Genomic DNA, 24,275 nt, shown 5'->3' on the forward strand with positions numbered 1-24,275 from the left:
GAAGCGGTCTGCGCTGGACGCATGAAAGAAGACGAAGGAATGGGCTAGGGGAGAAGTGAGAAGGAAGAAGTAGGAATTAAAGGGCGGACGACACCCGTCTCACTTAGATTATGTCATTTCTGTTGCCGTTCTAGTTAGGAACGCTACAAATAATAATAATAATAATAATTAATATCATTAGCCGATATTTCAATCAACGACAGGACGAAGGCTTCTTCCTGCAATCTCCAATTAGCCCTGTCTTGCGCTGGCTGATTGCAACCTGCACCTGCAAGTTTCCTGATTTCATCACCGCATCTTGTTTTCTGCCGTCCTCGACTATACTGCGTCCCTTGGCACCCATTCTGAAACTGTAATGGTCCACCGGTTATCTACGCTACGCATTATATGGTCTGGCCAGCTCAATTTTTCCTCTTAATGTCAAATATGATATCGCCTGTCCCTGTTTGCTCTTTGATCTACACCACTCTCGTTCTGTGTTTTAACGTTACCGGAAACATTTTTCGTTCGATCACTTTTTGCGCCTTCCTTAACCTGCTCTAGAGCTTCTTTGTCAACCTCCAACTTTCTGTGCCATATGTTAGTAACGGTAGAATGCATTGATTGTACATTTTTCTTTTCAACGAGAGTGGTAAGCTCCCAGTCTGCATTTGGTAATGCCTACCATTTGTACTCCAAACATTTTTAATTCTGTTAAGTTTCTTTCACCTAATCAGGGTCTATAGATATATACAGTTCAGCGCGAAATGTCGTTAGTGATCTCACAATGCAGATTGCAGTCATATTTTTTTTTAGTGAGAGTGGTGCGTACTTCTCCCCTCTCGCACCCCTGTTAAACAAGCCTAGGGTTTCTAGTTTTGCATTTTTCATCATTATTAAATGAAGTCAATGGGCTAGACTGTCATTGCCGTAACCTGGGTCGCCAGTGTCATTTTCTAGGACATTTTCTCGGAGAAATACCATGAAGGTTTACGATTTTCGTAATTTGGAAACACTTCAAGAATGGCAGTGACAAAGCAGGCAAAAAGCCTACGTTGTGCACATTTTAGCCGCTTTCTCACTTATAAGAGTGCGAATGTCCTACGAGTAGAGAGGTAGAGAGAGAGAGAGAAACAAGGAAAGTCAGGTTCCGTTCCGTGTTTGCGGTTTCCCAAAGTGCTGCCGGGCTCACGTTGAATGGTGGCCCCGCAACTGAAGTTGTGCGTTCGTGTTATTAAAGAGAAAGTAGCTAAACGTCGCAGAAGTGGTTACCGGCACTCGCAACTCTCTCGTATGCAGGCACCGTTACATGCTAAGTATGTCCTGCTTCTGCAATACGGCACCGACGACTGATAATTCTAGCAATGAAAAAAAAAAAGAGTTTCTTGTATGGTCGAACTGATACTGTACATAGGTAACGAGAAAAAAGTTCCTGACCAAACCCTTCCTGCCTTCACGAGAGTTCATCACAATAGTAGCTGCCCATGTTGCAAACACGTTTCGTCAGGCAATTAAGCAGCAATGTGACAGTAATGTAAACTAACAAAAGGCTGTTGCTGTTCTAAGAAATGCGAATGCCTATGCGATGCCTGCAGATAATAGAGAGTTATAGTTTAGGGGACGCAAGCGGCTTGCGTACGCAAGAACTAGGGGCGACGGTACTGTGCATGCGCAGACCGCTACGTCTACTTACGTCCTTGGGTTATTGGGGCGGCCGAAAACATCGCTGCCCCTAAGCGCGGTCATGTTACCCAAGTGACTCTCGCGGTGTACGAGAACTTACGAGTAGCTAGCGGGTAGATAATCTTATAAATATTTCGCCAGATGTCGATAGACGTCGTTTTAAGAGGTTTAGAGAAAACTTTAGCGTGTTTGGTATTCGGGTAAACGCAGGCGAACTTCGCTGCTGGTGTAAATTTTCGACACTGGCGTAATTGTGTTGCTGCAAAAAATTTAGACCCGCAGCAAAGTAAAATACCCTTGGTTACTGCAATATTAGCTGTCTTTGTCTGTTTGACCTTTGCGCCACCAGGTAGCTGCACCATGCAGGCCGCTCCAGTTTACGGCTCCGCACCAACGTCTCAACTTGCGTCGGCCTGCGTTTACCTGAATACCGCACACGCTAAACCTCTCTATTAACTGCTTTTAATAAGAATAGTTTTATGTGCTTTACTTCATATGCTTGATTTCACATTTTTTAAAATTATAACGCAGCAAAGATCAGACGTTGATGGCGCTGCGAATGCACTGCGGCTTGCGTTTGGGGCCGCTAATGTGTTTTTGCTTGCGTACGCAAACGCAAACGCAGCCTAGCGCTAGGGGCCCCAACGCCTTGAGTCCCCTAAACTAAAACTCTCTAATCTAGTAATATAAATCCTGGAAGCACATTACACAGAGTACGTTCGGATGAAGAGCGGCCAAAATCAGGAGAAATGTAATTCTGGAGCGTTAACAAAATGGTGCTTTGCACTTTATTCTACAGGGGCTATTTTTCGCAATGAAAGCAACAAACTGAAGATAACGAAATAATTGTGCGTGTAATTGCGTTACGCTTTTTAGCTGCATTTTTTTGTGCACGAGTGAAAAGTTTCGCACTTCGTGGATATTGCAGGTATTTGGCGATAACAGCGAACAGTAAAACGGAGCTTTAAAGTTCGTGCACGTGACATGAAGGCTATAAAGTTCCGCTCGCGTAATCTGGTCCTGTAATGCTCACCATAAGCGGATCTTTGGTAGGAAAGCTGTTCACTATGTTTTTATTAGCGTTGTATATTCTAATCTAGGTTCATCAAAGCAGTAGCAAAAGTTGAGGAAAGCGTGGTGCATAAAGATAGATTGAAATAAAAATGACAATCGCCTGTATTTAACGCAGCAAGTACATTACCAACGCATTCAATTAACAACGAATATAGGAGGCCAATCTGCGGCGGCGCAAGGGTGCTCCTTGTCGTTAAATTGGCCGACTAATAATAAAATTTTTGTTTTTCGTATTACACGGAGAACAGATAGTGAGTAAATACATATTAAAAAACTGGAATTCTCGTGGGACTACCTAAGACAGATGTCAATTGATAAACAGCGCTCCATTCGCAAAAAGGTCCTCCTGAATTCTACACATAAATGTCAGTTTGTTGTCAACAATATGAAAAAAAATCAACCTTAGGTTTATAAATTATTATGCTTGTTTCCTCCTCCTAGCTATTGGATACGGTCGTCGCGTTCAAAGCAAGAAAGGATACAGGAGCAAGGAAAAAGAAAACACAGAGAGCCTCCGTCGAAGTCACGTCGCTGATGAGATTCCTTACAGAAAAGAACAAAACAAGCTTTCGCGACACGATGACATTACGTGCGCAGCATTAGGGTTTAAAAGTGTACCTCAGAAAACCTTGGGTTGAAGGTAACTTCTCTTCAGAGGCACACACATTACCGCTAAGCGAATTAACGAGACCCATTAGAACTGTGCCATTCTCACCACTGTTTCTGCTATGCTAGTACAGTCACTTGCCATCATTGCTGATCTTAGGCCGAGGGTGAAGTGCCTGCTTATAAATAAAGCATATATGAAGCCCTTATTAAATTAAGAGGGATGAAGGGTTCTTTTTAAGAGCGTCTTGCTTGCAGAATCGGCCTTTCTTTCTATTTACTTTATTGATGTGCACGTACTTAATGCTCACAAACTTTAGGAAACGGTTGCAGCAGTTATTGAGACGGCACGACATAACGATCCGTAGCAAGGTAAATTGGCATGTTTCAAGAAAAGCCTTTATTTCACTTCTCGTGCGTGCAAAGGGAACGCTCCAGCCATATTGAGTTTTCTATACAAAAATTACTGCAGAGATTTCTGCCGTGGCGGTCGTTCAGCTAACATGGGAACGAAGGTTAGTACACGCATTTCTCTAATGTTCGTGCTTGTGGCTTCGGGAATTCTTGTGGCGTTATATTGTTTTATGCTCTATTATTCCAAATCTCCAAGCATCAATAGTTTCTCAAACAAGGCAAAGCAATAAGCATCGGCGTACATACACAATTATTACGAATTGTTGCGTTTTATAACGCTATATTTTGTTGAAAATGATCAATTTGCATAGTCGCAAGGCCATTTGAAGCCAGAAGGACGAAGTCCACGTAATTTATGTGTTCTGATCACCACTCCCCCGCTGACTGAACCGGCATACTTCCAGCTGCCGCAGTCACTAGCCCCCTCAGTTCCTTAGACAGAAATTTTTGTAGAAAACTTTATGGCTCCAACGTTCCAGGCCGCGTTGCAATGATAAAGAAACACGAAAGTGCCCATAATCTAAACTCTCTCCGGTAGCAGGAGAAGAGGCAAGTTTCATTCTAAGTAATTTTTTCTGAGGTCTTCGAAATCGAGCCTCTCACAGTTCCTACATTTGCTTCTGACCGCCCTTATGCGCAAACTCTTATCGCACTGCCGGAAGTGTTTTAGTGAGCGAGGAATACGACGCCAGCTGAATACAAAATCACATCCGACAATAAGCGGAAATAATATTTCTACATTGCATGTAGCTCTCAAGGCACCGTTCTCTCATTCGGGACTGATAGAAAGTTTAATAAGCGTTTGTTGCCGCTTATTTGAAGATAATTCAACAACCGAGATGTGCCATTTTAGAAGAAAAAAAAAACATTCGACAGAACCTATCGCACGATGCCTGTCTCCGGTAATGCGTTTAGCATTGAATCATTATAGTGACATAATCTACTGCCCCTGTAGAAACGAGTTCTGTATGAGCAGCGTACTGCAGCGGGACTCCTCTTTCGCGTTTCCCTAATACCATTCGGCGCCATCTGGCGCCGCCGCCGCGAAGCCATCGCGTGGCCTCCGAAATGCACGGAGCATCGGTGCGATCTCTGAGAAGCGCGTCAAGCAGCAACCGGGCTCCTCTTTGGCACTTCTTTCTGTGCAGGCGGCGCCGTCTAGTGGCGCCGTCTAGTGGCGCCGTCTAGTGGCAATGGCCTCCGAGACTAGAAGCACGGCGTGCAGATGCCTGTGATGCGCTACCCATTCGACCACCAGTGGCTCTTGTGCGCATGAAAATGGTCACACAAACACACACACACACACACACACACACACACACACACACACGCACACACGCGCGCACACACACACACACACACACACACACACACACACACGCACACACACACACACACATAGCCCGTAGAAAGTGCGTGAAGTACCCTAAGAATGACTAATGCATTAAAAACAAGAAGAAAATTATACATATGTCTCTAATATACGCGTCTGACACTCCTGAGCTTAGTATTCATAAATATGTTCACTAAAGTCACCATGTGTTTGAACTTTTTGAACATTTGTGCTTCTGAAACAATATTTCCCTGTAATAACATTGGTTGAACTTCAGGGTTATTCAGTTATATCCACTTATCTTTGGAACGGTGCATATGTCAATGTATTGTGAAACTTACCGCTAGTATTAAAACATCTTTAACCTAAGGAATCAGAGGAGGAACAGGCAGTGTCAATGCTTCTTTCAGGTTCATACCATTAAGACGAACAATATGCTTCGAAGCTTATGTATTTTTGCTCCACATGGGATTCATTCAAGGTCATTGATAATTACGAGAAGGTTTTAAAATCGGTCACACCAAAATGTTGCAACCTAGCACGTTTAAACCATGTAATAAAGAATCTAGAAATTAAGCAGCCTACAAAATAGATTTGCTTGTTGCCACTACGAGTTGGCTATTGCATCTAAAGATTGGTGCTTAGCACTAGCTGTGTTCCTTCTATAAAACCTATCGTTTTCCACACACAAGACGGAAGTACAGAAGAGCCACAATAAACAGCAGAAGTGGAGGCAAATAATTATTGTTAAGCGCCAGGGGAAGAAGATGCGCACAAGTCAGCAAATAACTAGTTCAGTTCAGGGACCCACCCCGACGTAGCTCACCTGCCAAGAATCGCGACGTGGAGAATCACGCCGCCCACTGGCGGTGGGATTCCGTGCCGCTGAGTCACGTCACGCTCAGCCCGTGGACTGAATGAGCAGTATGGTCAGTCGGGTGAATTCACCTTGAATTTCGTACGCCTGTGAGGATTGGGCGCATCGCGACTGTTACGTGACGGCACCATCGCGATCGTCAGAAATTCGATAGATTCTCAATCATAGAAATGAGGACCCCGGCGTAGACCGCTGAGCAGACGCAGACAAATTAGCGATCCGGGAAAAGAAGCAACGTGGCAAAAAAAAAAAAGCAGAGTATAGAAAGCGGTGCACTTGAGTCACCACCAGCAAGCTGAAGTTCATCTCATCTCCCAACCATTTACAGAGAAAACGGGATCTTGTACCGGTTGTTTACCTTGCTCTGCGCCTCGCCACTTCCTTTTGCAAGACACTTTCTCCCCGTTCCTTTTTCTCGCAATAGGCCAAAGAGTCATCTTTTGAACAATACCGCATTTATTCGATTAGCCAATCACAGGTTCGCGAAACCATACGGTCACAAGCCCGGTTATCATGACTGTTCAGAAAACTTATTTCTGGCTCTTTTCTGGATAATCCTTTTCTGAGAGCCGAGTTATTATTATAAATTTTGCAGAGTCATGCTTTTCAGCTTCAAGAAGGCGCCATATTTGAGGTACCTCAATTGTGCACCTTGTTCAAACTCCCCCGTTGTTTGGAACGCGTAACGCACGCCTCAGCTTGCAAAGCCCATGTGCATTTCCTCTGGTAAGTCCCACTTCACTGCCTAATCGAGAAAAAAAAAAGAAACAAGACACCCCTCCTAAGTATTTCCAAAGAAACCGCAGCCTATAGCTGACTAGCGTGGGCTGCGCTGTTTGTGTGAAGCCCCTAATCGAAGGCTTCAAAATGCATGTCAGCAGACCGAAGGCCATAAAGAAAACGCGCTTATACGTAGCGATGACTAATATGCGTAATTAAAAGTCGAGTGTACTTCTAAGAAATGACCAACCGGTTAAATTTAATTGATCCTTTAAATTATAATTGTTGAGATAACAGCATAACGGCTTACGTAGTAGTTGAGCTGGAATTAGCGGCCATCTGCGCGTTTCACTGCATTCCAATTTCTTTAGCCCAACCTCTGACGGTTGTAGTACAAATCATTTAATTTTCTCGCTTTATGAGTGGTCTGATGGATCTGATTAAGGCAATCAGGGTCGGTCGGCCGACAGCGGTGTGTGATAAGCCAAGACCCCCTCCCCCGGATGTCTAGACACTAAAATTTCAGCTTCAGGCACCTATAACAGGAACTAAAGCTGTCAGTTAAGGCATATATGGGCGCGAAATATTGTGCTTTAGCCCCCTCCCCCGTGTATAAGCTAAATGTAGCTAGAACATCCGCTGTGAGCCTGATAATAAATTATGATTTCCTAAGAAACATGACCAACGAGACCCCTGTTTTCTGAAATTCACTTGATTTTTTCGATAAGAGGGACTGAGGCAAGTTGCCTAGGTTTCAAGATTTATCAGAAATTCAGTGTGACCAGACACTGCGAGAAAGGTTGTGAAGGCAGTGACGAAGAAAACGCATCATCTCAAGATTATCACGTTTCCTGAGCGCCTTATCACGATTATTGCGGAGCTAGAACAATAGCTCCACTCAATTTACCCTTGCCGACCATTCTCAGTCGCACCAATTGCTAGGCTCTTGGCCACAGAAAATAACACAGCAAAAAGCATTCAACGCACTGAATACTTTTTGTAAGACCTAGGCATCTTTTGACGACTACTACATGCCGCACTGAATAGTAACACAAAGTAACCACAACTTGCTTCCACTATTTGTATTTTATAGGAGCTTGTATGTTGCGTGTTGTACTGTTTTGTATTCTGTGCTGAAGCACGCTTTTGACTGTCAAATATCTGTGCGTGAATTATTTTATCAGTGTACATTCCTCACCTGTTCATCTGTTCAGCTGCTCATCGCAGACTGCGTCGCTGCCTCGTGTGTTTGTTTGTGATTGTGTTAACGAACTCAGTGTGGCGCGACTTCCCTTCGAATTCTATATATGAATGGAATGGTGTTGTGGGTATAGGACGATGTGCTGTAGATTTGCCACCCTATAACATCATTTCTTTATATATATATATATATATATATATATATATATATATATTGCTGTACTCTGACGCAGGCTGGTCCACCAGCCGACAAAGTAAACACGTCTTCCACAAAGTGCGTCGTCGCTTCCTGCATACGCTACGTCGCGTCCTGCGTGCTGAACTTTAAGAAGCCATATCTATATATATTGCTACGGAATAGTATTACCAATGACGAAGAGGCGAGCAGTAAGAAGAAGACGACTGGAGGCTAGGGCGGGCTGTTGCCTCTTGGCCAAGTGCGGCGTAATACGTTGTAAATATACTTGTATATAGCTTTTCATCTGCGTCTTCTTACGTGACAATATATACATATATATATATATATATATATATATATATATATATATATATATATATATATATATATATATATATATTCGATATTGTTGTTGTTCTTATGAAAAAAGGAGTCGCCATCGCCACTATATGTTTTTGTTTTTCGGTTTTTGTTGTTTGTGTGACAGAAGTGAACCAATACTAAGACATAAGGCTGTTCTTGGGCACTTTAAGAAAATAATTCATTGATAAATAAATGAAATGAAATTTTAGGGTGACTACATCTATGTTTTTATTTTTGTTTCAATAGAAAAATATAGGCACAATAAAAGTGCCACTAAAATGCTTCCATATGCATTGTTTGATCTTATTATCTGTTAAAAAAGTAGGATAAGGGCATCAGAAAAAAAAAATAGGCATTATGCCTGAAGTTTCTGTCTCTTTAATCATACAAAAGGAAGAACTGGTCTATATTTATTCTATCGCTAGCAGGGAATCGAATGTAAATAAAATCCGCACGTACGTGCGAAACATGCGTTTAGAGTTGGTGGGTTCAAGTGAACTCGTCTAAAGGATAGAAATTGAGCACGGCAATATTTATGTCAGGGATTTACCGTTCGGTTGCTCACCAAATTATCTACGAGCATAGGTGTAGAAGAAAAAGCTCAGAAAACTTCAACCAAGTAATCGTTCGAATTGTGAGGCAGGTAATTCTGAAGAAAAAAAAAACGTTAGGAACCTAACGTCCCTCCAGAAAAGGCTTCCGCATGTTCATTTGTTGCTGTACAGGAGCAGCGACTAAACGCCGAGTGGCGCTACTTGCTCGTTAGTCAATTGCAAATGCAATGAAGCTGTACATTTTTCTCCCTTCTGCTGCCTAATTAGAAGGAACCTCTTCGTCAGAATATGTAAACCACGTGTCTTGGAGATAACGGTGAGGTTTATGCGCGCTATTGTTTTTATTAACTCTACATATCGAAGTTGTTTTCCACATGCAAAGTATATACCGGTAAATACGCTTTCCCATGAAACCAATGTCCATTTTTAATTTTGATCAATGCCCACTTCGCATGTACTTCAAATATCACTTTATATATTTTTGGCCGTCAGTAATGTTTTTTCTGGTCCAGAAAATGTCAATAACATATGGGTGCCTACTTGTGTCACCATATTTGGAACTGCTGAAAATTTTATATCGAAACATTAGGAGGAAACCGCGACTTCAGACATGTGAGCACCTCCTTGGTGCCTACCACGCTCCTTTATGCAGGGTATCCCGGCTAACTTTAGCGAGAGTTTAAAAATATGCAAATGCCACGTAGCTAGACAGAACAAAGGTAATGTTGTTTGCCGTCGCTTGGAGATATCCAAACTATTTTTTTTTAATTCCGCCCAATTAGAGAATTAGTCTTGGTTAAATATACAACTTTTCAAACATTATAATTAGAAGAAAAATGTCAGTCAGAAGACTCTAAAGCGAGATGAAAAACTCCCGATACAGCTCTCTGTTGCTCAACACGTGCTGCATAAAAGTGTTTTTCCAAGCGTGAAAGAAGCACGCGTATTATCGTAAAGTGCCTCGAGCGGCCAGTCGCGCGGCAATTTTGCGAGCATTTGCGGGCTCCTTTCACGCTCGAAAAAGACACTTATGTAGCACGTATTGAGCAACAGAAAGCTGCATCGGGAGTTCTTCATGTCACTCCACAATTTTCTAATTGACACTTTTAACCTAATTAAAATATTTGAGAATCTGAATATTTAATAATTAAGACTAATTATCAAATTAGGCGGAATAAAAAAAACAGTTTGAGTATGTCCAAGCGACGGCAAACAACATTACCTTTGTTCTGTCTAGCTACGTGGTATTTGCATATTTTTAAACTCTTGCCAAAGTTAGCTGGGACACCCTGTATATTTCCGCCTGAAGTACTACAGAACAACGCTTCAAATTTCTATAACTACCCTCGTTGGATTTCAGCTTGTTCAATTCTTCATGCTATGACGGAAAACTTAGTTAGAATGCATTATTTTGGGAGCACTAAGCAAGGAAGTTGCCACTGGATTCTCCAAGCGAACAAGTATCGTGTTTAGCGAAAAACTCGGTTACAAAAATTTAGTAATTTCGCGCGAAAGCTGCATAGAACGAGAATGCGTCGCACAGAAGTAAAGGGAAGGTAGGTACAGATCGTTAAATTGATGTGCACATACCTTTCCTCTGCTTCTAAGTCAGGCAATGTTAGATTTGCAGGTGTGAGACCGAAATTTATATCATGCCATTCAGTACGCTCAAATACCTCCTTTCTTGGAGTACAGTTTTTACCAAGCACAAAAAAATCGACTGTCGTACGGCAATAAAAAGCGGTTTGATTTATCGGAGATCTTACTGGTTTCATAGACATACGACAATTCTGCTATCTTAAGCAGCGATCAGGTTCTTGTCGCCTTTGAGGCACCTCTGTAGATATTCTCCCCGCCGAATTTACGCCTCCAACAAGTGTTTTCTCACGTGACACATGATTTGCGACTATCACACCTGAGCGCACTTCAGCAGGACTCGGCGCACGCAACAAAAGTGCCGTAGAAAATTACAGGTCGTTTGTCATCACAGCACTCGCTCTGGACGATTGCCCTCTGCGGCCGACACGCACGCGTTCCACTCGAGAAGAGCTTACCTTCCGTTCCAAGACTTCTGTGACCGATGCGCCGAAGCACTTAGAAGTCTCACAGTCCAGGCATCTTGGTCGAGTCAGTTCGAAGGATCACGCGAAAAAAAGCAAAGAATATAAAACAAGTTCGAAAGCCAGTAGCGTGCAAAATAATCGCGTAAGTGACGAGCCAAAAAAAAATAAAGAGAAGAAGAAAAAAGAACAGTGTCGAGGAATACGAGAAAATAAAAAGTTTTCCTCTCGCCGCTGTGCGATGGGGCGGGTCGCGCACGCAACACAAATTTACTCAGCTGTCTCGTCGTGTCTCCCCTTGCAAGGGCGAAGGCAAGTTCTTGGCTCCCGCTGCAGGTTTGTCGCACGGTGCCAGACCGGTGTCACTCAGTCACTTCACTACGCGACAAGCACTCACATAGGGTCATTGAGCGCCCGCGGTGCATCACCTCGCCGGAACGTCCCACCAGCGGCGAACGTGTCGCGAACCACGGGGCGCCAAAACTTTTTCGCGGCGGTGTCTCTCGCTGCGTGCGGTACGGGCGACCTCTCCGAAGAGTCGGGCAAGAGTTCCACGCTTATGGTCGTCGTCAGTTCACGGTGCCGGGGTCCTGGCGAAGGGGCTCGCTGCCCGCGTCGTCCTCTTCGGCGGCGTCCGGTCCCATGCGGCGGCCGGGCTGCACGCGGTCGGCGGCCGGCGCTCGAGCTGAGGCGCCCTGGGCTGCGTGCCGCGCGGCATCCAGTGCGCGAGTGAGCGCCGCCGGAGCCGAGAGCGGCCCGGCCCAGTAGCGCATCTGCGCACGCGCCCGAACGGACATCGATTTCGCGGCCCCTGCCTTCCTCCGTGTGCGTGCGTGTGTGCCGCGGCTCTCTGCTCCTGTGACCAAAGGGTCCCTCCTCCCCCCCTCCCCCCCCCAACCCCACGCCGTTCGCAGGTGATGCCCGTCCCGCGCGGGGCTCGGCTCCCCAATTCTCTCGGATGCGGGATGCGCCACTGGGCCAAAACGGAAGTGTCACGCTCCTCCCTTGGGAGCCGGCGCCGGCGACCAGCGTGGCCACACCGCGAGTGGCCAGCCGCAAGCGTCCACACGCGAACTTTGGAGCGCGCACACTGCTTGCCAGGCCTCCGGACTCCGCACGAACTGCACGTCATTAGCTGTAACAGCGCTAACTGTTTGTATACATTCGTAGCGACGCGCGAAAAACACGTCGCAATGTGATAAAAAAAAGTGAGACTTCCTGCCTTTGAACAGCCTCAGCCGTAAGTTCTTGTAATGCACATTTCGAGTCTTCGGACCTCTCTGACACCGCGAAACCGCATGCAGACTCGTCATCATGAGGAATAAAAAATATGGTGCCAGTAATATTGCGTTCGAGTAGTGACATCCAACTTACACCGCTGAAGCACGCCGTATGGCAAAATAATGACAAAATATCCACGATAAGCTTGTATAAAATAGGATGACAGTAAATTATAACATGTTCGTGCAAGCTTGCGTCCTACAGTGTGTATATATAGCCCTATGCTCAAACTGCTACGGTTGCCGATTCATCGTGAGGAAAATAACCGCTTGCAAAGGCTCATAGGATGTGACATCAGCGTATACACCACACCAAATAGCGTTGCAAGTGGTTGAAGTAAAAATATTATAGCTTCGAATATTTATCATGACATTGAATAAAAGTTTAGTGAAAGGCCTGTCGTTGCGCGGTGAGCGTTCTCTGCGCCTTCACCAAACCACTTCCTTTTTGCTGACCAGCATACGCCTCTGAAAGAAGTAGGAAAAAAAAACTGGTGCACAATTTTGGAGGGCACGCACAACCATGGAGATCCGTTTCCGTTGTATAATTACGACTCATGCATGTTATATATGTCAAAACAGACGCCTGTGTATTGCACTGATCTTCAGCGTAATCTAACGATTGTCAGCTAATTCTCTAGTCACAAAATATTCTGCTCACGCCATGGATTCGTATCAGAACCCGAATTTATAAGCCAACATTATTCGTTTCCCTCATAATCCCATTGTGCTTATGAAGCGCCATGCGTTTCCGATTCCAATATACGACTCAGCACTTCTAACGCCACTATAATTCCTTGAAACGATTGCTGTATCGATACGCTTGACTTGCACTTTGCTCAGATGCTAGCACATAGTTCCTGTCATTCCTGGCCTTGTGCTCATGAATTAATAAATTATGAGGCTGCTCCACAGAGAGCCTGAAGTTAACGTCATTGCTGCCGTTTCTATGCAGGTTCATGGTTTGATGTTGTGAAAGCGCAAAGAGAGAAATAGAGAGGAAGAGATACGTGCACGCTGAACTCTGTTCTCGCCATTGAGCTAGTACAAGAAAGCTTAAACGCGAGCTATTTACTCTGTTCTGGCGTAAAACGCGATGGCGCCAAAAACGTCTGCCCCTGTGCACACGACCACTTAGCCCACCTATCTAGCACCATGTTTGGTACAGTGCCAACTCCTTTTAGCGATGCAGAAATGTAGCCTTTCTTTAGCCACAATCCAAAACGTCTCACTTTAGAGTACTCGCATAAGGAAAATGAACAAGTGTCTTGGGATAGATTTATGGATTATTAACTTTGTATGCGACACCAGTTTTATGCCGTGCTCGTTTCTCTTGGTTTACTCGCTGACTACGACGTTCTCTTACTACTTCTCAAAGCTCATTCTACAGTCACGTTTTTTTATAGCAAGGACAGGTAAAATTATATGCTATTGCCCTTAGCGCCTCAGGGGACGAATACACAAAGTTTTTCGTTCTTAATTGTGATTTGCAATTACCCGGCCACTTCGCTTATAACAGGTTCAACATCACATTTGCTTCCCTTCGTAGTCGTCGCTTCTCCATAGCATATGTCACGTATCATTGTCCAGCTTTAATAAGAATATGTTTACGCACTTTCCGACGAATATCTTTTAGGCCTCTATGCAGTCGTGCTGCTTCATCCACTTCTCAAGCATCATTATTCATTTATCAATGGCAGTCTTTATCATAGCCTTGGTGCTCTTTGGCCACGCCTGGCCCTTGCGCCAATAAACTCAAATCATCATCATCATCATCATCATCATCATCATATTTATTTTGACATCTGCTCTTACGACCATAGTTCTACGGGTGTTTCAATAATTGCGTCCCAAATTCCTTAAAAAATAGAAGTGATAACATAACTGAATGATTTTTAGTTGATTGCAATTACCACAGAGTTATACTTTTGAAAATGACTGAATATAGCAATCAGACAAGTAATTTTGCGAATTAATCTACTTAACTTTTTGAATAAATGAGCCATGTGATTTATCCCAAAGGAACGCTTGTAGCGCGCCATCCGACGAGCTCATAAGCATTTCCAGAACTGCAAGAAGTTGACGCTGCCAATTATTACAGCGTAGTGAATTCCGGCCAATTTCACGCACACGGAACGCGAAACTGAACAGCCGAAGAGTTCAACGCTCAACTTTCACGCCCATAGCAGACGCCCATAAGTGGCGTGATTGCTTGTGCCTCGGAGGTGGGCGAGCATTGTCAGGATTGGGGGCTCAATCCCATCGTCCGTGGTCCTTTGCCAAGATTGGAGTACGGCATGAATTCGGAGGTAGCTGGCCCATGCCGTCGTCCAACTTATTTACGCTGAGATCGTTGATGAAGTGAAGAACTGTTTCTCATCGAGAACGAGAAAAAGGGTTTATTTACAGAAATTAAATCAGTCTAACATGACTGCTTGAGAAAAAGAGTATCAGTCCAACATGACTGCATGAGAGAAGTGACTCAGTCTAACATGACTGCTCAAGAGAAGTGTTTTCATTTTTTTTTATTTCATTTTATTTACCCTAAAGGCCCAGCTTGGGCATTACATAGGGGGGGGAGAACAATTGATATAAAATATAAATGATATACAATATACATTGTAAGTCGACCTTCCTTATATGAAGTAGTACATGCTATACAACCTTTACGTAACTACTAATTTGACAACATCATACGCCAATAATTATTAAATTATACAAACAATAATATGACATCTGAAGAAAGGCAGGAAGAAATGTTAATGTTATTAATTCACGAATGTTTTATTAAGTGCTTGTTTGAATATAATATGGTCAGTTATTTCAGCTATATTACTTGGGAGATGATTCCATTCCGAAATGGCCAAGTGCAGACACGAAAACTGCAATAGGTTAGTACGTGCAAATGGTTGTTCGACCTTAAATTCGTGATCAATTCGTGAGAATTTTCTTTTGGCTGGTAAGATGTGTGCCTGAGAGAATATATTTGGGTTATGAAAAAGCTGGTGGAAGAATGTTAGCCGAGATATCTTTCTTCTAGTCTGCAATGGGATGAGTCCTAGGTCATGTTTTATTTTGGTGATACTTGAATGTTGTGAATAGTTACCCGTAATAAATCGCGCTGCCTTGTTCTGAAAAGATTCTAATTTGTTAATAAGATGCGTTTGGTGCGGGTTCCATATAAATGAGGCATACTCAATCTTTGAACGAAGTACGGTGGTATATGCAAGAAGTTTAGTATCACTATTAGCCTGACGAAGCGTTCGACGAATGAAGCCAAGAGACTTGCATGCAGCGGAAACAATACAACCCACGTGATTATGCCAAGACAAAGTCGGAGAAAGATGAACACCTAGATATTTAAATGATTCTGTAGTTTCTAGAGCCTCACCATTAAGAAAATATGTGTGTTTCGTAATTTCACTGCAAGTAGTAAATCTCATAAGTTTAGTTTTCGAGGTATTTACGCTCATTTGCCAGTCTGAGCACCATCTTTCAATCTTGTTCAAGTCATTTTGTAACTTATCACAATCACCCTTACATTTTAATGGCCGATACAGAACGCAATCGTCGGCATATAACCGGATTTCTGAGTCTATACCCTGATGAATATCATTTATATAAATTAAAAATAGAGTGGGTCCCAAAACGGAACCTTGAGGCACCCCGGACTGAACAGGTTGAAATGAAGAACGGACATTATTGATTACGACAGCTTGTCGTCTGTTACTTAAATATTCTTGAACCCAGTTTGTTACTTTTTCGTCAACATTAATCAGTTTCATTTTATATATGAGGCGGTTATGAGCCACACGGTCAAATGCTTTAGCAAAATCTATAAATATGGCGTCAGTTTGTGTAAGTTCGTGAAGGTTAAGGTGAATGTCTGTAGTTAGTTCAAGAAGCTGGGATTCACATGATCGGCCTCGTTGAAAACCATGCTGGTTTGCAAAAAGAATGTGGTTGCTAGCCATGTACTGCATGATTTGAGAAGATAATACGTGTTCAAATAGTTTGCATACAACAGACGTAAGGGATATAGGCCTATAGTTTGTTAGCTTGTTTTTGTCGCCAGTTTTATATATTGGTATGACATGTGCCAATTTCCAGTCGTCTGGAATTTCGGCGGTGTCGAGAGACTGTTGAAACAATAGTGTAAGTATTAGAGCAGAATAGTGTTTTGTCATTTTTAGTAGCTTAGTACAAATACCATCAGGACCTGGACTAGAAAACGAAGGTAAACGCTCAATAGCTTTCACAATACCGTCACTTGTCACAGTTATACATTCCATAAATGGAGAACTATCAGACAAATGTCTTGACGTATCTAGGGGCTTTTCGTCACTAAATACACTACAAAAGAATAAATTAAACCGTTCAGCAACATCCATGACATCAATCGCAGCACCAGACTCAGTGTCAAAAACAGGTAACTCCTTTGTAGGTGCGGGAGAAATGACTTTCCAAAATTTTTTGGGATCTGTTTTTAGAAATTGCGAAATATCCTGGTTGAAAAACTTATATTTGGCAGCCTCAATATGGAATGCACATTCTTTAGAAAACGATAAATATTCTGACCTAGCTTCAGCAGATTTTGCGCTTCTTGCCTTTCGAAACAAACGTTTCTTTTTATTCAGATATCGCTTAATGTCGCGAGTAAACCATGGCTTGTCTGCTGCTTCATAGATCCATTTTTTTGGAATGTATTTCTCCCGGAGTCTTAACAACTCGTCACGAAAGCGAATCCAGTTATCTTGCAGCGAACAGTTTTCATACGTTTGCATGAATGACAGGTAAAATTGAAAAAGCTCAGAGTTGAAGCTTTCCGGATCTGCTTTAGAATAGTCATAAATCTTCTTTTTTTGTCGCGGTGTCTTCACGGTCTGCGTTTTAAAGGTACAATGTATGACACGATGGTCACTGATATACTCTAGTACATCCACGGTAGCACGTTCAGGGTGTGTTGTTAGAAGCAGATCAAGAATAGCATTGTTCCGCGTAGGGATTTCGACAAGTTGAGACAACTGAAAATATTCTAAAAGGTCAACAAAATCTGCACAATCGCGTGTCTGGCGCGTGCTAGGGAATTTTAAAGCAGACCACTCTATGCTTGGAAAGTTAAAATCGCCGGCCAAAATTATGGGAGAGTTATTGTATTCGGATTGGATGGAGCCTAATACAGATTGCAGTTCCTCAGAAAAATGTTGTAAAAAGTCAGGTGGCCTATAGCATGCTCCAATAACCAAAGTTACAGCTGGTAAATAGCATGCAACCCAAATAGTTTCAAGAATGCTGTCAGTAGGTATGTGTTTTACCTTTATATGCTTTCTGATGGCTATTACGACACCGCCTCCTTTTCTATCCACACGGTCTTTACGAAAAACAGTGAATGAATTTGAAATTTGTAACTCAGAATTGCTAACTTCAGGAGTTAACCACGTTTCGGTTCCGATTATAACATCTGCATTACAAGCGTGAATCAGGGAAGTAAGCTGATCTTGTTTGTTAAGGATGCTACGAAAGTTGGCGGAAATTATAGAGAATGTAGGTGTCCCACTGTCTTTCTGCACGTAGCGACTGCGTCATGGGTTTGCATTTCGCTGGACACATTCCACGACCCTGCCCTCGGAATGCTGGTACCGATATAATCTCCTGCCTATCTTTAGCTTATCGAAAGATAGTTTGAACCTTTCATCGGGTTGACAATTCGCTCGAGCAAAGTCGCGAAGCTGTTTGCGCACGAACTGTATTCGAGGTGAAAAGTCCTCATCGATCCAAACGTTTAATTTCAAATTTTTTAGCTTGAACGAATTAGCCAGAATGCTGCATTTTGTCTTGTAGTGCAGAAACTTCACTATTATTGACCGGTGCTGCCCTTGCCTACGAGATCCAATGCGATGTGCACGTTCAATATCCGTTATCTCGAGGCCAAGGTGTTCTCTGCAGAAGCTTTCAATGACAACTTGAGAAGCCTCGTAGCCTTCTTTATCTGCCTCGGGCAAGCCTTTGAATATCAAGTTTTTTCTGCGCATCCGATTGTTGATGTCATCAACGATTTCAACTATGTTAGGTTCAGAATTCCGCCTATCAGAAAAGGATAAAAGATCGCTTTTGATGTCATCGACACCTTTTTTTACTTCGGATAACGCTGTGGCATTTCCCAAAGAATCGTCTAGCGAAGCTTCCACTTTCGAAAGGCGTTTCTTAAGGTCAGTTATACTTGATAGAATGTCCTTCATCTTACTGCTAATTTCCTTTTGAAATTTTTCACGCGCAGACTCGGCATCCTTTAGCGCATCAAGAACCTTGTCTATCTTGTCAGGGCCGGGATTGACTTCAATGTCACCGCAGCAGATTAGGAGGTGAGCCGCAGAAAACATAAGAACGATCAGTCGCCCTCTCGGGCACCATGTAGCAAACAAACCGGCAGCGGCATGAAAACGAGGCCCTTCACTGCGGCTACACTGTAGTCGTTGGCTATGGCTACCTATCCGCGCTCGATATGTGACAATGTCAACACCCATACTGTACACATATAATCATAGGCACTGGGCTTGGGATTTGCGGCGTGCACTGAGGTACAGTTTACAACGCTATGAACCTGCACTCACCTATAAAAGGCAGAAGAACGATGTTTAGCGCTTTTCACAAACGCCGCAAATCCCAACGATGCACAATCCACAGGGTCCTTTTATAGCTGATCGCCGCCAGCAGGTACCGAATCAGGTATCACGTGAGCCAGAAGTCGACGCATTCGACGACAAGTCGACGCAGAAGTCGACGAAGTCTCAGCATTCGCGCAACCACAGTTTTTATACACTCGATCCGCCGGTCCTACGACGCGGCGACTGTTCGTTTACTCATCACCAACGCGCCGCTGCTCTGCAGAACAGTTTACGTACACAAAGGCAACCGCGCTCTGATGCCCGACGACGGCGTTGGCGGGTGCCGTTCCGGGAACTATCGTTGCCGATCGAGGGTCGCTCGTTGTTCCGTGCCACTCCGAACCGTGAGAAGCACAAAAATACGTCGTTCCCGCGGCAGCTTGTCCATGCGTGTCAAATCAGCTCCGCGTTGGGGAACTCCGGAATCATTGTTCACGCACCGAACTAGTTCCGTCACAATGTCGAAGGGGCTGGAGGAAGGCGGCGGATTCCAGCGCAAAGGTCGCTTCTTTGAACGCCTCCCAGCTGCAGCGACGGAGAGGGAGAGGTGCGCGTCGTGTCGCCCTGTCGTAACTGTGTGGCAATCTTGTTTCACAGCCCGCCATTCTTGACAGCGCCTCCATGGCCCGGAAAGTCTCGACTGTCTAGCGCTGACAACCGCTAGGCAGGAAGAGAACGGCTGCTGGTCAGGGGGGGATTGATGTCTTGGCTCGCAGCGACCACTTGTGCATTGATGTCACCGCCCCAAAACCTCCAACAAGGACAGGCAACTGCAACATGAACCCCACAACACGGCTCTGCGCCGAGATGACGTGCATTGGCTCTCACTTTAGACTCGCTAGGCTTCAAAAAAACAACAACAACATAAGTGCAGAAACAAAAAAAATGCTACATTTCACTATGCCAATTTCTGAAGCAAATTCCTGCTGACCAATTCAGCAATTATTGGAGGGAATTCTGCCAAATGAAAGGGGATTTTCTTCGCCTAAAGAAAAGCTAACACTAGTAACCTTAAAATTTAGGCGGGACCCTCAAACGCAGAATTCAAATTAGCCTGCTCAAACCATCCGCATTGCTATGCAACTTTCCCTTCTTATATCTAACGGAGAAGTTGTACTCTTGGAGAGTGAGGCTCCATCGGAGCAAGCGGTCGTTTTTGTGTGACATTTGATTGAGCCACGTCAGAGGACAGTGGTCGGTCTCGAAGATGAACTTCGCTCCGTACAAGTAACACGACAACTTCTGGGCGGCCCAAACCAAACAAGCGCATTCCTTCTCTGAAGCGCTGTAGGCTTCCTCTCTTACATTTAGTTTACGGCTGGCGTAGAGGATAGGATGCTCCTCGTTATCGTCGCCGACCTGACTAAGTACCACGCCCATACCTCTGTCGCTTGCGTCGCATTGAACTATGAATTCCTTTGTGTAGTCTGGCGCGCGAAGCACAGGGCGAGAAACCAATAGCGTTTTCAAACTTTGAAAAGCGTTCTCTTTGTCCTTATCCCAGTGTACGTTACTCGGTGCTCCCTTTCGGAGGGCGTCTGTTAATGGACTTGCCAATTGCGAGTAATTCGGAATGTACCGTTGATAGTACCCCACAAGTCCCAAAAATGAACGAAGGTCCGTTTTCGTGCGCGGCTGAGAAAAATCTCCAATCGTCGCTATTTTCAGCTCAGCCGGCCGTCTCATGCCCTGACCGACAACATGGCCCAGATAAGTAACCTGCGAACAACCAAACCTACACTTTTCCGCTTTCATCGTTAAGCCGGCTTCCCTCAACCGTGAGAACACCTGTTTGAGGTGCGATACGTGTTGTTCCCAGCTGTCCGAAAAAATGGCCACATCATCAAGATAAGGTAAGTCGAACTCCTGCAAGTCCTTTAGGACAATATCCATTAACTTAGAGAAGCTAAACGGCGCGTTCTTCAGCCCGAAGCTGAGTGCGAGAGGGCGAAAAGTGCCTACAGGCGAGATGAATGCGGCATAGCGGCTGGCACTTTCTGAAAGGGGAACTTGCCAGTACCCCCGCACGAGATCTATAGTTGAAATGTATTTAGCAGCGCTAACTCTTTCAATTCGTTCCTCAATGTTGGGTATCGGGTACAGCTGATCCCTAGTGATGGCATTTAACTTCCTGTAGTCAACACACGGACGAGGGTCCTTGTTAGGGGTTTCTACGAGTATTAGCGGTGACGTGTAGTCACTCTCAGCGGGCTCAATAACTCCCAACTCTAGCATGCGCTGTATCTCTGCCTCCATAATCTCTCTCTGTCTTGGAGACACCCTGTAAGGTTTTGATCTAACTGGTTCGGTAGAGGTCAGCTCAATTTCATGCGTTATCAGTTCGGTTCTACCCGGCCGATCGCTGAATCTGTCGAGATATTCCCCTAACACTCCTTTTAGCTCATCTAGCTGCTCGGGTTTTAGAGCGTGCGAGCTTACCGAGTGCTCTACTACTTCTTCTAGGCCGATTTCAGAGTTGGAGGTTGCCCTATACTCCTTAAACTTGGTACCAATGCCATCCGGCTCTTTGACGGTATAGTTAACGACTCCGCTCCGCTCTACGTACGGCTTCATCAAATTACAGTGATATATCCTCACTTCCTTCCTGCGACCGGGCATTCTCAAAGCATAGTTGGTATCTGAAAGTTTGTGCAACACTTTAACGGGCCCGTCCCAGTGAACTTCAAGCTTGTTCTTTCTTGAAGGTTTGAGGATCATTACCTGGTCTCCGGCGTTAAACGTACGAAGCCTCGCATTCTTGTCATAATAGAATTTGGCGTTCTTTTGAGCTAGTGCCATGTTCTTTCCGACTAGTTCTTGGGTTGCGCTTAGCCGCTCCAGTAAATTTAGCACGTATTCAACCACGGTTGGACTCTCCCCTCTTTCCTCCCACATCTCTCTTAACATTCTCAGTGGAGACCGGAGTGTCCTCCCATACACTAGTTCTGCTGGTGAGAACCCTGTCGCCTCATGTGGAACCGTTCGCAAAGCAAACAAAGTTGCCGGCAGACAGTTCTCCCAGTCCTCCTTGTGCTCGTAACAGAGCGCACGCAAAACTCGCTTAAGCACCGAATGCCACCTCTCTACACTGTTTGACTGAGGGTGATAGACAGAACTGTGTATTAACTTTACCCCGCACTTTTGCAAGAATGTGGAAGTCAGTGCGCTCGTGAATACTGACCCTTGATCTGCCTGAATTTCGGCTGGAAACCCAACTCGTGCAAACACTGTCAAAAGCGCGTCTACTACTTCGGTGGAGCTGAGCTCTTTCAAAGGGATTGCTTCTGGAAACTTGGTAGCCGGACACAGCATGGTAAACAAGTACTTGTAGCCTGATTTTGTTTTTGGAAGAGGCCCTACCGTGTCTATTACAAGCCGTCTGAAAGGCTCTGTTATTAAGGGCACTACCTTCAGTGGAGTTTTCCAAGTCTCTCCTGGTTTACCAGAACGCTGGCAGGCGTCGCATGATCTTACAAAGTTTTCTACATCTTTGAAACAGCCAGGCCAGTAGTATTCCATAAGCAATCTTTCCATTGATTTGTTTATGCCTAGGTGGCCGGACCACCCATTTCCATGACAAAGACTCAAAAGGTCTTGCCTATACTTAGTAGGTATGACTAACTGATCTAAAATCCTACCCTTTCGATCTCTGTAATGCCGATACAACAATCCTCCTCTCTCATTTATCGTTACGTTGCGCCTAGCAATGCCTTCTTTAGCTGTGTCATGTAATTTTGCTAAGCTCTCATCATTCTTTTGCTCAGCTGCCAGTGACTCTCTATCCACGCGTAAGAGTTGATCAAAGTTCTTTGAGGCCGGTGATAATAACGACCCTGTCTCGCTTGTGAGCGCGTCTGCTTGCTCTTCCTGCAGGCTAGAACTCTGACACTCTAGTGCTACGCTCTCATTGAGCTGGTCAGCTGGCAGGCTCTCCTCAACTGTTCTTTTGTCCCTCGGGCCTAGCTCGGATTCGGGTATTGAAGTTATCCCCTTTTCTGCTTCCGCTGGAGGAGCTTGAGCATTTTCAGCCGAAAGCGCCGCGATCTTACGAGCTTGGCCTCGGGTCAATGCCTGTACTATGCCCTCTCCCAGTTTGAGCCCTCTGTCACGCAGTAACTGATTCGAGCGATTCGAAAAGATGTAGGGATACTGCAGTGACAAAAATTTGGAAACTGCAGCCTCAGTCTCTAGTTCCCCGAATGGTCCACTGATTTTGACTTTGGCCATGGGCAGACACACGCTGTGTTCTTCTACAACCTGTTTTATCCATGCTACTTCTCCGGTGAAGTCATCTACCATCACGTAAGACGGATGGACAATGTCCAGCGTGGCGGCACTGTCTCTTAGCACTCGGCATGGTTTTCCATTAACTTGCAGGTCGTGGAGATATGGACTTAAAAGTTCCATATTCTCATCTTTTTCCTCCACGTAGGAAAAAACTACGCTAGACTTCTCGCAGTTTACAGCTATATGTCCCAGTTTGTGGCATTTGTAACAGCGAATTGGTCTAACAGATTCGAATTTCCTTTTCTGTTCTTTTTGTGCGGTTTCTCCGTTAAGTTTCTCCTCGCTCTTTTCTGCGGGCTTTTCCGCCATGTCTACAGGCTCTGATCGTCTAGTTTGCGCACCCTTTTTGAACGGAAATGGTTTCCGCGGTCCATTTCGACCGTCCCAGTTTCCCTCCTCGGCGTTCAACTTTCTACGGGTTGCGTACTCTTCGGCTAATTCAGCCGCCCTTTCCACAGTGTTTACATTACCTCTGTCTTGCACCCACAGTTTCACAGCTTGGGGGATGGTTTTGTAAAACTGCTCTAGACACATGCATTCAATGATCATGTCTCTGCTGTCGTACGCTTCCGCGCTTTTAAGCCACTCGACCAGGTTCGCCTTTAAGCTATATGCAAACTCCGGATAGCCCTCGCTATCTTTCTTGCCTGTGCTCCTAAATCTTTGCCGAAAAGCTTCGGCTGAAAGGCGGTATTTCTTCAGGAGACTAGCCTTAACTTTTGCATAATCATATGCATCCTGCACACTCAGACTGGCGATTACTTCCGCCGCCTCACACGGCAACATAGACAGCAACCGCTGTGGCCATGTACTCGGGCCGAAGTTCATCTTCTCGCAAGTCCTTTCAAAATTGCTTAGGAACAAGCCTATGTCGGTCCCGACCTCAAATGGCTTTAATAGCCTGTCCATGCGGTACGATTCTGCCTCACTTGATCGACCCAGAGCGCCTTCACTTCCTTGAGGCAACTCCAAACGTTTGCTTTCAAGTTCAAGTTGCATTTT

The 24,275-nt window shown here is 44.6% G+C and overlaps 1 protein-coding gene across 5 annotated transcripts in view; it reads right to left on the minus strand.

The window, feature by feature from the left end:
* Positions 1-24,275, minus strand: part of Oamb (Octopamine receptor in mushroom bodies) — a 785,439-nt gene that overhangs the window by 651,977 nt on the left and 109,187 nt on the right. The window contains exon 1 of one of the 5 annotated variants that reach the window (XM_065426750.1): positions 11,036-11,755. The exons of the other annotated variants lie outside the window; for them this stretch is intronic. The gene's annotated coding sequence lies outside the window, so the exon portion shown is untranslated. Of the gene's footprint in view, positions 1-11,035; positions 11,756-24,275 lie in introns of those variants that run through there. 5 annotated transcript variants of the gene reach the window in all.

The sequence above is a fragment of the Dermacentor albipictus genome, chromosome 1, assembly GCF_038994185.2.
Source record: "Dermacentor albipictus isolate Rhodes 1998 colony chromosome 1, USDA_Dalb.pri_finalv2, whole genome shotgun sequence".
Classification (NCBI taxonomy): Eukaryota; Metazoa; Arthropoda; class Arachnida; order Ixodida; family Ixodidae; genus Dermacentor; species Dermacentor albipictus.